Below are 13413 nucleotides of genomic sequence, written 5' to 3' on the forward strand. Positions count from 1 at the left end.
GGACAATCCTTAAACCCTATTGAGAGAAAAGGGGAACCTGTGCTTGGTGAAGGGGTTAAGCTAGGGTCAGAAAAGGCAAAGAATGGCAAAGGAGAAGTTCAAAAACAGAAGGATGTGAGGTGGAGTCATCTGGAAGTTGTTGACTGAAGCCTGGCAGAAACTAAAAACAAGTGGAAAAAAACAAAGTTTTGAATATTTCAGCTGACAGACACAGTGCAATGACCTACACTACCGTGTTCCACTACACTGTCACAATATTTTACACCATGAGTAAAACAAGATGTTCTGACTACTGTATGTAGTTCACAAAAACTGTACAGTGTGTAACTGAGAGAAAAGCCAAGCTAAACCAATATAGTTTCTAAAAATTATGTATGTGTCTGATTTTTCCTCAGCTTATTCATTGCCCACCCTTTCAATGTTGCTTTATTCTTCATTTTGTGTGAGGTGATTCAGCTGCATGCAAAGAACTGGGGAGGAAATTACATTATTGCACAACATGTCCACTAGGGAACACAATGGGGACAATGTTCCCTTCCTCACTTTCTATTCCTCAGTATTTGCTCAATAACTCCCACTTTCACTCACCAGTTCTCAATTTGTGACACTGTCTGGTTGGGGGTTATTTTTTTTGAGCAAAAATTGTGACTACTCAGGTAATTCCTGTGCAGACTTCCAAGTCGTAGCCATCTATTACTCTGTGTGTGTGTGTTGGGGCAGGTGGGTCGGGGGGGGGGGGGGTTGTGGGGCAGGCACATGGCGGACACACTGTCTGGGGACTGTGGGCGACAGAGCAACCTGCTGCCTCTTATAACAGCCTCTAAACCTGCCTCCCTGGAGGGGCTCGAGTAACATAATCAGGGACCAGAGATAAAACACACAATAAGACACAGAGTGAGAGAGACACACCCACACACAGATAAAGCAATAGCTTCTAATATAACACTGCAAATGAAATATGGATGCTTCTTTCCCAAAAGAAGCATGTAACAACATATTAGAAAGAGAACTCAGGATATGAGATCAGTAGAAATGGATTTAATTTCAAATTCAAACTAAACGCTCTTCATGACCAACTCCCCCTGAGCATTTTGAAGCGCAAAGATAACTTGACAGTTTATTTGCTGCCTTTGATGCCTTGAAATTAGGCCTGAGCAATATGGATTTAAAATAAAGTCTTAGATTTTTTTCACAAAAAATGTGATTTCAGTTTTTTTCCTGATTTTTTCCCATGAGTAAATGATTCCACCACAGTTAGCTGTTTTTAGTAGGAGTTTGTCGGTTATAGCGGTCTTGTTCCCTTCGCAAAGAGTGGCATTTTTCCCACTCGGCTGGATGCCTGTTTTTGATGCTGAAATAAGTTTGTTGTGCTGCCGCCTTTCTTTGCAATGGGCTTCAGACAAACTTTGCCGCGTGCAGTCACTTGTTCAACGTCTGGCACAGCAAAACCAAACCAGTTCCAAACCACTGACGATACCACTACTTTCTTAGAAACAAATTTCTTGCTCTTGTTAGCCATGTTGCTGCTATGCGTGCGCAGTAGGGGTGAGGGGGAAATCTATGGAAGCTCCAGGGGGACAAAAGGTGCGCCGTAGCAAGAAGAGTAAAAACTCGAATTTTTTTATTCTTTAAAACGTCTGCAATGAAAAACTCTTATCAATCAATAAAATCGATAAATTGCCCGGGGCTACTTGAAATGTACACAAACCGACCAGAGACCGGTCAGTCTCTCATATTGTTTACCTTTTTATGCACTGTTAGTCACCCCCAAAAAAGGCAGCTTTATCTTTCAACAATAAATCAGGATTCTGTCAATCTTAAATTTGGTTTATAGTGCTGGTGAAGTGGTAAACAAAATGGTAGATAAGCAATGTGTAATCTTCAAAGAGGAGACAAACTTCATGTGTCTTCACTTCTACCATGTTTGATTAGACACGGCCACAAAACCTCCTCCTCCCATCTCTGTATCAGCACACACACACACACACACACACACACACACACACACACACACACACACACACACACACACACACACACACACACACGTACCCCAATCTAAACACAAACATAGCTTGGTAAAGATATCACAACAAGACAGCTGTCCTGGGAATTAGGACTGCTCTTTTTCCTCCCAGATAGTCTCACCGCCCTCTCTCTCAGAGTAACGACATGGCCCTATGCCCTGTGACATACATCACATTAGCAGGCTGTCACACAGAGAACACCGTGTCCAGGTTAATGCTAGGTTTACATTTCACTGGGAACATTTCACACATTTTCACTTATAAAACTATGGGAAATATGAAACGCATTTTCAAGGTAGCAGGTGAAGTCACTGGTGAGAAAAACGAAATTTGAATCTTGTATTTTCTTGTGATGTTTCACCTGAAGTTAAGTCAAGTTAAGTGTTTAACAACATACATTTTATGTGCAATAACATTCAAAGGCTAGTTTGCTCCAAAAATTCCACATGAAGCAACTTTATTCTGGGGTTGAGTTATGAACTAAATGCTGTGACCAATTACAATCTTTGCTTTAAATGATCATTGTAAAAAGATTAACAAGATAAACAATTATTTTGTTGCATTCAGTCTGGCAATGGCTTTCTTGTTTTCTTGAAAGAATAAAACAAAGAATTTAGTCAAAAAATTAAGATAAACCCTGTTCAGCTAATTAGAAATCTTTAGTTTCAAAGAGTCTGCCAATGGCCACCAAGCAAGAGATTTAAAAGTTCATGAGTAATTGATCTTTTGCGTAAGCCCCGCCCCCTGCTTAGTTGCACATAGCAATTTTACTTCCTCCGGCATCAAACGGAGGCACTTGTTTTGATCAAATAACTTTTATCTAAGCTACCGATATGGTCATACGTTGTGCTAGGGGCACACGAAATAGTGACGCACATTACCAGGAGAGGTTAAGAGGAGATGTAATTTCTCTTCCCAAACCCAAATCCAACCCTGATAAATGTTTGCTGTGCGGGTTAGTCATTTACTGTAGGCTAGCTAACGTTGTGTTAAACAAACGGTTGATGATAACAATGTGGATTAGCCTACTTTGTACTGTAGCTAGTCTAAATATCCACCTTGTCAGCTATAAATGTTGGTGATAATATAGACCAAAGCAATGTAACATTTGCTAACTTTTCTGTTCTCGAAGCTTGAGCCTATGTTGTTAGTCGATTGGTCAAGTTGGAGATATCGTACTGATCTCATTGTTCTTAACAGTTTCCACTGGTATCTGCTGGCACTCAAAAATGCGGTCACAGTGGTTGTAGGCCAAATATGCCTCAACTTCCTAGTCTACAAAACACCACTGTAACATCAACTTTGCAAACCTTGTGCCCAACATAATATTTTAGTGTAATTACCACCTGCAGCGATGGAGGCTGCCTTTACATCTGTAAATACATGGTAAATGGATTCATTTTTATATTGCGCATTTCTACCTTTGTTGCACTCAAAGTGCTTTATAGTGTCATCTCATTCACCCATTCACTCACACACACACACATACACACACACACACACACACACACACACACACACACACACACACACACACACACACACACACACACACACACACACTGCTGGTGGAGACTGCCATGCAAGGTGCCACCCTACTCATTATGAGCAATTATGGGTTCAGTATCTTGCTCAAGAACACTTTGACATGGTCACTAGGGGAAGTGAGGATCAAACCAGTGATTCTTTGGTTGCTAGATGGCCACTCTACTTCCTAGCCATGCCGCCCAAATTTCTAATACACAATATACAAATATATTGTCCTATACTATACTACTGCTCTAAGACAGAAAATGATTCCAGTAGTTTCTCACATAGCTTTTTACATCTCAACACAATTCAATACACGTGCAACTTTTATATGTATATAAAGCAGACAGAAGAGTAGCCTGGCAAACTCTGTTAAATTCAATAGCTTCTATCTAACCAGTGTTGACAGAACCAAATGTCATGGCGTCAGGAAATGATATCACCCTGTCCTTCAGGTTTCAGTGCCAGATAGAGAGCTCATTATTAGCCTCAGGCAGTATCACTCCAGCCCGAGGCTGAAAGGCAAGGCTGTGCATGATTCACATTATTGTCAGGCAGTAGTGTCTCACTGTGGAAGACATAATCTAACATAGTATTCTGTCAGTGAATACAACTCTGGGAATAATGTGACAAACACGTCATATACACAGCAGAACACAGACGAGCATTTCCACACGGATGAATATACACACCTAAAACACACAATGAGCTTCTTCCATCAACTACTCAGTAGCAAGGGTTTCTGTTCATCTATGGGATTCTTTGTTTGTTACACAAAGACTTTTTCCTTCGTCTTTTCTCCATACTTCTTACTCTGTGCGGCTTCCTTCTTTTACTCTTTCTCACCTCTCTTTTCTAACCCACTCTTGGGGTGTCAGGTTTCCACAGCTGGTTCGCATTAGCGCCCCATCTCACCCACACCCCTCCTTCTCTCTGCACCCCTTCTCTCCTTCTCCTCTCTACCTCATGCTGACCTTTGCCTGTCCTGGCTCTTGTAATGTCTCCCACTTCTTCCAATTCTCCTTAACTCTCTTCCTTGCATCCCATCCCCAATCCTTCATTCCTCAGTTTTTTTGGTGCCAGTTTTCCTCTCCTACCTCCCCAGCTTTCTCTCCTCAACTATAACCCCACCACAACCACCTCCTCCAGTCTCTATTCCAGTCTCAATGAAGCTTAATAACTCCATCATGCTCTCTCCCTGCAGCCATCACAGGGAAACAGTGTGGGAGCAAAAGAGCGAGTGCGCATAAATCAGCTCATATTTCAAACCATGGATGTTTCTTTGGCTTGGCTAAAGCATAGGTAGCCATTCTAAGGAGTGTAGCCCTGTGTGTGTTGAGTGTGTGTATGTGTGTGTGTGTGTATGCATTAATATCACAAGTGAAGAGCAGAACATATTAATTGATTTGCATTTAACTAAGAATGAATTCTCAGCTTAACATAGCAATTGTAACTTGAAGAGGCCTGTTAGATCATTTGAAGAAAAGTGCATTGCACAAAAATGTGTCCAGGACGTTTGCAACTATTAGACCCAGGGGTCTGGAAAAATAGAAATGCAGATCACAGGACATAAGTTTTGATTGAAACTGCAGTCCACATTCATGATTTTCTGGTATCATACTCCAAAAAATGTAAACTGCACAACTGTAAAACACCACATACTCACACCACTACTTGAAAGAATGACGTTTCTCTTCATTATATGGTATCAAAATCCTCATACTTGTAAAACTTTCTCCAGACAATTCCCTACCAGTATGACTGAAATGAACAGAAAGCCATATTAAAACCAGAAATGACATTAAAAAAAAGGAGCATTCCAGATCGAACTTCAATTTCCTTTGCAGATTGGCAGGGAAGTCTGACCTGCCAGTTCTGATGTTACAGGTTCTCCAACTTTCCCCAATTCCTAAATGAGTACTCTACAGTTTAAAGGCTCCTGTAATTTACTTCCATCAATATTTTTATTATATGAATAAGAAACAACAACAATGAATAATAAAGTGATGACAGAGTTGCATTACAGGTCCCAAACCTTCAACAATCAATTAACTGCTGTGTTTGTAATATGATAATGAACACAGCAACAGAAGCTGATGATTTATGATTTCATTCCAAGTCTCCAAGAACAACAACTCCTGCTGCATAAAAATAACTAATACCCCTTTCCAACAGCACACACTTGCATACACTTATTGTAAAAAGCCAAAGGTTCACGTTTTTAATTTCACATTGCCTGGCCGTTTTCTTTCATATGTCACATCTGACTCCATGAATGCAATCGCTGCATCAGAAAGAACTGAAAGTTGTTGTCAAGTCAGCACAAGTGTAGCAGTTTGTACACAATCCTTGGTAGCTGCAGTAAAAGAAGTATCAAGGACAGTGACAGTGATTCTGTTGAACTGAATTGTATATCTTTAATACTCAATATATTTTGACAGTGGAGCTCCGGCTGCTAGACATATGTGGATCTGAGATTGAAAGCAGCAGAAGTAAAGCAAAAATGACCACTTTCAGCTGTGCTTTGTGTTCCTGTTTTTGCTGATGGAAGCCAATAAATAGACATGTCTACTTTAGGATCATTTAAGAAAAGACTGAACACTGATTACACCCGTTTCAATTGCAGACACAAGCCGCTGTTAACAGGTGTTAGTGTTTTGTTGGTCACTGGAAATGGGGCCAAAGATTTAGTTGATCCTCAGGTTTGAATCTTTATTCCAGACACAAGTATAGGTCCATATTTGAGAAAACACTTCAAAAGATTACAGCTATCTTAAACCTCAGAACCTATCCTCAGAGTAACAACTGAAAGTGCTGGGGAAAGAAAATGCAGAGGCTTCTACTGAAGAGCACAGGAAAAGAGAAGAAAGATGAACAGAGTTGCCGCTGTTAGTAGCTCACTAGTCCACTATATTTACTTCCAATTTCACTTGCAGTCTTCATTAATTCACCGAAAACTGGCTGCTTCAACACTTTCAGCAAAGAAAGAAGAGGAACATCAGCAAGCTAAATAGAGATACAACTTTTGTTTTCCACTGTCAAGGTGTACCAGTTTTGTGCACACCTTAGCCAGTGTTACAGGGGAAAACAGAAATGGAAGATGAAAAACACATGAAATTTGATGTAAAGGTTGAATTTTTCCTTTCCCTTTAGCAGAATGGAAAGTATGAATATATATATATATATATATATATATATATATATATATATATATATATATATATATATATATATATATATATGAAATTCATAGAAGCAAAGCAGTTTTAATGGGGGTTTATTTTTGGCACACTCCCTTTCTTTTCATTTTCTCCCCTTATTTTCATAGAGTAAGTGCTGCAAAAATAACATGAAAGAGGAGAGGGAGGAGTGAGAGAAGTGAGGATAGAGTGAAGGGAGAAATGGAATGGAACTTAAAGCCAGAGAAGTAAATGAGAGAGCAAGAGTGAGACAGCAGACAAGCAGAGAGAAGGAAGCCGAGCAGTCGAACTGAAAAGCACCATGGACGGATTAAGGAGTCAAAGCAGGGTGGAGTTCCTACTAGGCTCATGTGGTAAAATCTCTGTGTTTAGTGACATGTTCAAAAAGACTCATCTGAGAAACTGCGGTAGACAGCATATGAGCCATTTAGCCTCAGAACCCTCTCAGCCTCTCCATGTTGTTCTGTCATTATCCAGTTTCTGTGGTTGTTTTAAAGTACAGTTTCTAACAATAGGTATGTCGGCCTTTGCACATGTCACATCTAGATCTATACAATGCATCATCCAGCAGGTAGATATTCACACAACTTTCTAATACGGCAAAGTGTGAGGAAGACTGGAGGAACAGTTATGGAAAAGCAAAAAGAGACTCGTTTGGTTACGGATAATAGTTAAGATGAGTTCAAGTCATTTCCTTTAATGATTTGTTAATTATCATAGTAACACAGCACTAAAATTCACCTGGCCATCACATTGCATGTAAATGTGGGACATGATGACAAAACGGAGGTACTTTTTACCCCATAGTGTCATCATCCATGTGACAGGGGGCAAACTGTCACCTTACTGTATGTGGACTTATGGTCTGGTTGCTACATTCCCCACTGTTTTGTCAGGCTTCCTCTGTCTGGGGGCAGTTCCGATCTCCAAGCAGCATCTTCCGCATCTGCACATATGTGTTCAACCATTTGTTTGATAGGTATTTGTTCATTAGTGTGTGTGACTGTGTGTCAAATCTTAAAGACCAATGATAGCAGGCCACAATGGCCGCGACAAATCTGGGATTGGAAGAACCATTTAACTAAGATTGACAGAAAAACTAATTGATGGCCATTTTTAGAACTGTCTCTTAAGTGAACTAGTTTCAGGTTCTCAAATATGAGAATTAGCCAGGGTTTAAAAGTTGAATTAACATTTCATAAATGTATGAGCTTTGCATTTGGTGCTAAAGCCACATACGCAATTAGAAAATTTCCCCTTTGGTTCTAGGGAAATTGTGAATTTCAGGGGACATTAATAATTGATATCAAATATTAATGGATATTAAAAGAAAACATGATCCTTTTGTTGAAGCCCTGACTGGTGTTAAGGGTTTAATGCATTCACACATACATAGAAAAACAGCACAACTTCCAAATACTGAATCTCACGCTAGCTGCAATCTGTGCCAGTGTGAATTTGCCCTGGGCTCAAGGTGCCCCTGAGAGAATCACTCTCTCTCACACTCTCACACACACACACACACACACACACACACACACACACACACACACACACACACACACACACACACACACACACACAGTACATACACAAAGAAACTGTTATCACTGTGGTTCAAGTCTCAACCACATCTAGACTGTTGTTAGCGGGGCTGTGGGAAGGAGATAAGTCATTTGGAGAAAGAGTGGGAAATCACTGCCATGGGTTCCAGACTCCTAATCTGAGGTTGGTTGAATTTAGTTTTGATAATATGCCCAACCCATTTAAAATCCATACAATCTGTGAGTGTGTGTGTGTGTGTGTGCGTGCGTGTGTGTGCGCGCACGTAAGCGCATGCGTGAGTGCATGTGTCTGACATAGAATGAGCACTTTGCTGTGATAGGTGAGGGTGTGGAGCAGAGACAAGGGCTGACTGGCCTAAAGCAGTCTGCCCTTTGCTCTATCTATGGTGGTCCAATTTTGGTGTTCTACTGACATGTAGGGAGGGGCTCCAGACCAACTTTTTTCACTTGGAGCCCTGGGGGTCCTAAATGAACAAATTAGGAAGCACAGCATCAACACAAAGCCACACATTCATATGTTTCCTTAACTGTGCAATAAATTGACAACTTACAGATACAAAAGCAGTTTTATTTCAAAGATTCTACAAAAAGGGAGTTAGCGCAAAAAAACGAGTTTGATGAAATACATTTATAAATTCGACCAGCATCGATGCATGTCCAATCACTTACCAACAGAGTCACTTTCTATGTAATCAAGCATAAAAAGCATAAAAATAAAAGCAGAAATGATTTATTAATACCAATTTGTCAGAGCTAGTTTTGGGAGCCTTCTTTTGAAAAATCAGCCGTTAAATGGGTAACTATTCTCTCCTGTACTTGACACAGTAGTTAGCTAACATCACTGCATATTCCATTTGTGCTCTGCCTGTTTGAAATGTAGAGTGCTGTTAAAGAAAGCCACTTCAGCTTTAATTGCAAATTTGAGACCATGGTGAGAAAGTTCATAAATCACACAGCACATGTTTCTTGGCTAAATCTCATATAAGTCAATTCTGACAGCCATTCTGGTCAAAAACAGAGTGGCTCGTGGTCATTTGCAGCATGATCATTTGCTAATCAAGACTGGAAGATATTTTCAGCTTGCACTGGTGCATGTAATTTAAAAAAACTCGTTGCACTGACCCAAAAAAAGAAGTGAAAAATGCAACTAAATGATTGCAGTCTGGAGCCCTGTAGGGGACATGAGGTGATTAAACACCATACCACAAGTTTATGGTGGTAACCAAGGTGGCAAAAGCAACAGGCATAGCAAGAGAAACCTCTGTGAACACACAAATATGAATGGAAGACGGGACCTGAATTGCGATAACAACAATGGGCTGAAGATCTTCAAACTACAACAATAACTTCACATGTAAAAGGACCACAGTAAATAATAGTCATAGTATTGCAAAAAGTCAGTGGTTGTAGGAGATGGACGAGGAGCCAGGGTGAGCTGTGTTCAGAGGCATCTAAACCCTGAACCAGTGAGAGGGATTGAGGCATGGCTGGATGAGTGACAATTTGATGAAGGAGGCATAGCAAGAGGGAAATTATACTCCCTCCGCTCCTCCCTCCTTACTGCTCTCTCATCATTAGCAAGGAGTTGTGCTCCGAGGTATTCCTCCTCAAATTACCTGAAAAGAGGCATCCTCTTTTCTTTTGGCCCTTTCTCTTCCTCTGTCTGCCCCTCAGGCAAATTCTAGCTGTCAGATCAAACAGGTAGCAGGTCTACACAGCGTAGTTCTCAATAAAAGCTTTTTTTTAAAAATAAATGTAAGGGCATGGACTGTGAGAGAAAAAAGAAGAACTGAAAGGGAGGTAAAGTTCATCTGTTTGCATCATCCAAGAGTAGACAAAGGGACCTTGTTCTTGTGAAAAATAAAGTTTGGACCACCTATTGCAATGTCAAGCCTTATTCCTGCATGCTACTCAGGTATTGGACTGAATTACTGCTTTTTAATCATTGTCACAACAATTTAGTTTAACAAATCCTCTGGTACCAGCCCGTCTGGACTCTATTCGCTTTTGATCCCAGGATTTAGCACAAAACTGACATGATGTAATTTTCAATTCAACACAAAAAAAATAAATGAATGAGGATATCAAAAGCTGAGTGTGTTTTTCATGGTGTGTGGATGGGGTTCCCATCTCTTTAGCAAACAGAGAAACATAAGCACCTCCCTCAGTGTGGATGAGTAGGTTACTATCTGATCAAACAGCTATGTGTTGAGCAGTGATGATCCGGGTAATGATTCTGTTTCTGCAGTTGGTTTGCTGCAGTGTTGGCAAGCTATCTTAATTACCAGTTCAGCTCCCTTACAACTATGGCACAGGTGATACCAAAAAAGTACCAATAATAAGACCAAAATGTGTGACAAGATTCAAGTCAAGCTAGAAGCATGCGGTGGATACTAAAGCAGCTAATATAACCATCAAGAATCCTCCTTGACCCAAAAACATGACCAGTGCTTTATAAGTTCTTGGCTACCTCATCAAATAACTACTAAGCTTCTTGTAACATGCACAGATTCACAAAGCCACATACTCACAACACACACCTTTTCTCACACCCACAGTGATGGCTTGCAGTGACACTGGTTAGACAGCTTCTTAGAGCCCTGCCTTGAAAGGCAGCTAGTCAAACTCTCCCAATGACTTTACCCTCTCACAACATTCCTATGGTCTTAAATGAAGTACCTGACATTGCTATTTGAGGTTAACTGCAGAGGTTTTCAAATATTGTTGTTTTTCACCATTTTCTTTGAGGCCAAATTGTTTCCCAACACATCAATTGGTTTTAGGTTTCTTACTGACTAAAAGCTCTCTTTCTGTCATTCTGTCAAAAAAACACAAGAATTGGTTTGTCTTGTTTTCATAATTATAGGAGGGCAAAATGGCAACTGAAAACTAATCTTGATATATTGCCCAGCCCAATTGCCACTGATCGTACACTGTGGATGGCAAATTAAAGGAAAACAAAAATGATTTATGGAATAAGAAATACAGATTCTGTCATATAGAAAAATGGTGTCACTGAATTAACCCCCTACACAGCAGAGCAGAAACAGGTTAAGTGAAGACAGTTAATCAAGTTACCTACAACTTGTTACGTCTCCGTAAGTGTAATAAACATGTCCCAACAAGTGCTCGTCCATAATCTCTGACTCACAGTGGCCATGGGGTCTCATAAATCTGACTCACTCAGTCCTGATGGTGAGGTCCCAGGTTGAGATTAAATAGTATACTGAGAATTTTAACAGTGACCCTTTATTAGATGGGGGACTGAAAAATGGTGTTCTATTCCACCAAACAGTGTTTATATTCTAACTACTTTAGGATGGATTTTCTTTTAATTTGTAATCCGTCTGTATGTGTAATTATGTAGTTATTGCAAGTCTGACCCAAGAGGGAAGTCATGTGACATAATTACACTGGACAAAACTGAAAGGTCACGGTGACAGTTTAGTTACAACCGGCTACTTTTAATTCACTGAGGACACTAATAAACACAAAATTAGATTCTGTTCACAATGAGCCTTTTGACCAGCAGCACAGTGCAGGGGGTGGGGTGGGAGGTTAGGGCGGGGTATGTCGGATGGTGTGTATAGTCCTCCATGTTTGTGTGTGGATGGCAGAAAAAAATTGACTGCCTACTTAATAAGTGTAACAGCAGGCCTGCGCTCTGTCAGCTGACTACTAAACTGAAAGACTCCTCTCTATGTGTCTGGAAGGCAAGAGGCCCCTTTTTATCAATTATATCAGCTTTCAATATAAAATGACTCAACATTTGTCTGACTTTGAAAATTAGTTAATAGAAGAGATATTGAATATGACCTAATGATTCTAAAACTAATGATTACTAGTTTCCCAATACAAAAAAATGTAACAAAAATGACTTCAGTCTGTGTTCTTATTCGTGACATTTAATTAAGTTGTCGAACAGTAAATATTTACTTATTTATTTTGTTCAATTCCTGCACCCAGCAGCAGCTCTGCCCTGTTGGTTTGTTGTACTTTTTATTTCTGACACTTCCTTTTATTTACGCTGGGCATGGATAGTGGCCGTGGACTTTTCTACACAAGAAATCAGATGCTTTCCCTCAGGAAGAAGTCCAGCTTTGGATCTGTTCCCCACTTACCCACGTAGGTAAGGCAACCCTACTGGGGCTGCAGAGCCAGCGCTAAGCTAAAGGCTAAGCGGTTAGCAAACCGCCAGCATTACAAGCCATCTGTCCCCTTTGTGGTCATGGGGAACATGAACTCCCTGGTGAACAAGACTGAGGAGCTGGCAGTGCTGGTGAAGAACATTAGGACCTACAGGGAGTTCAGCTTGCTCTGTCTCACCGAGACATGGCTAACTGCGAGAACCCTGGATGCAAACGTGGAGTTCCCCGGCTTCAGCACGGTCAGAGTGGACAGAGACACAAAGGCAACCAGCAAGCATAAGGACAGAAGACTCACCATCTTTATCAACAATAGGTGAAGGATGCATATAGTGCCTCCCTGCTTCCTCCACTGGGAAAAATCTGACCACAACTTCATCCTGCTCCAGCCTCATTACAAACCTAAAGTAATGAGACTACCCTCCATCACACGCTCCTTCATGAATTGCGATTAGGAAGGGTGCCTCGGAGGTGGAAGACATCCTGCATCGTCCCAGTCCCCAAGAAACCAAACCCGAAGGAGCTGAACGACTTCAGACCAGTTTCCCTTACATCACATGTGATGAAGACATTGGAGCGGCTCCTGCTCCATCACCTGAGGCCACAAGTCCACCACACACTGGACCCCCTCCAGTTTGCATACCAGAAGAAGGTTGGGGTGGACGACGCCATTGTCTACCTTCTCCACCGATCTCTCTCCCACCTGGATAGGGGAAGCTGCACGGTGAGGATCATATTCTTTGATTTCTCCAGCGCGTTCAACACCATCCAACCCCTGCTCCTGAGAGACAAGCCAACTAAAATGGGTGTGGATCAAAACCTTGTAGCATGGGTTACAGACTATCTGACTGACAGACCTCAGTATGTCTGGCTGGAAGGCTGCATGTCAGAGACTGTGGTCAGCAGCACCGGCGCTCTGCAGGGGACTCTCCTCCAGCTCTCTCCT

At 41.1% G+C, this 13413-nt stretch overlaps 1 protein-coding gene across 1 annotated transcript in view; it reads right to left on the reverse strand.

The window, feature by feature from the left end:
* The window catches only part of notch2 (notch receptor 2), a 53247-nt gene that overhangs the window by 19568 nt on the left and 20266 nt on the right, over positions 1 to 13413 (reverse strand). The gene's annotated exons all lie outside the window — the stretch shown is intronic.

The sequence above is a fragment of the Aulostomus chinensis genome, chromosome 14 (assembly GCF_037954235.1).
Source record: "Aulostomus chinensis isolate RoL2024-O1b breed Wild chromosome 14, RoL_Achi_v1.0, whole genome shotgun sequence".
NCBI classification, from domain to species: Eukaryota; Metazoa; Chordata; class Actinopteri; order Syngnathiformes; family Aulostomidae; genus Aulostomus; species Aulostomus chinensis.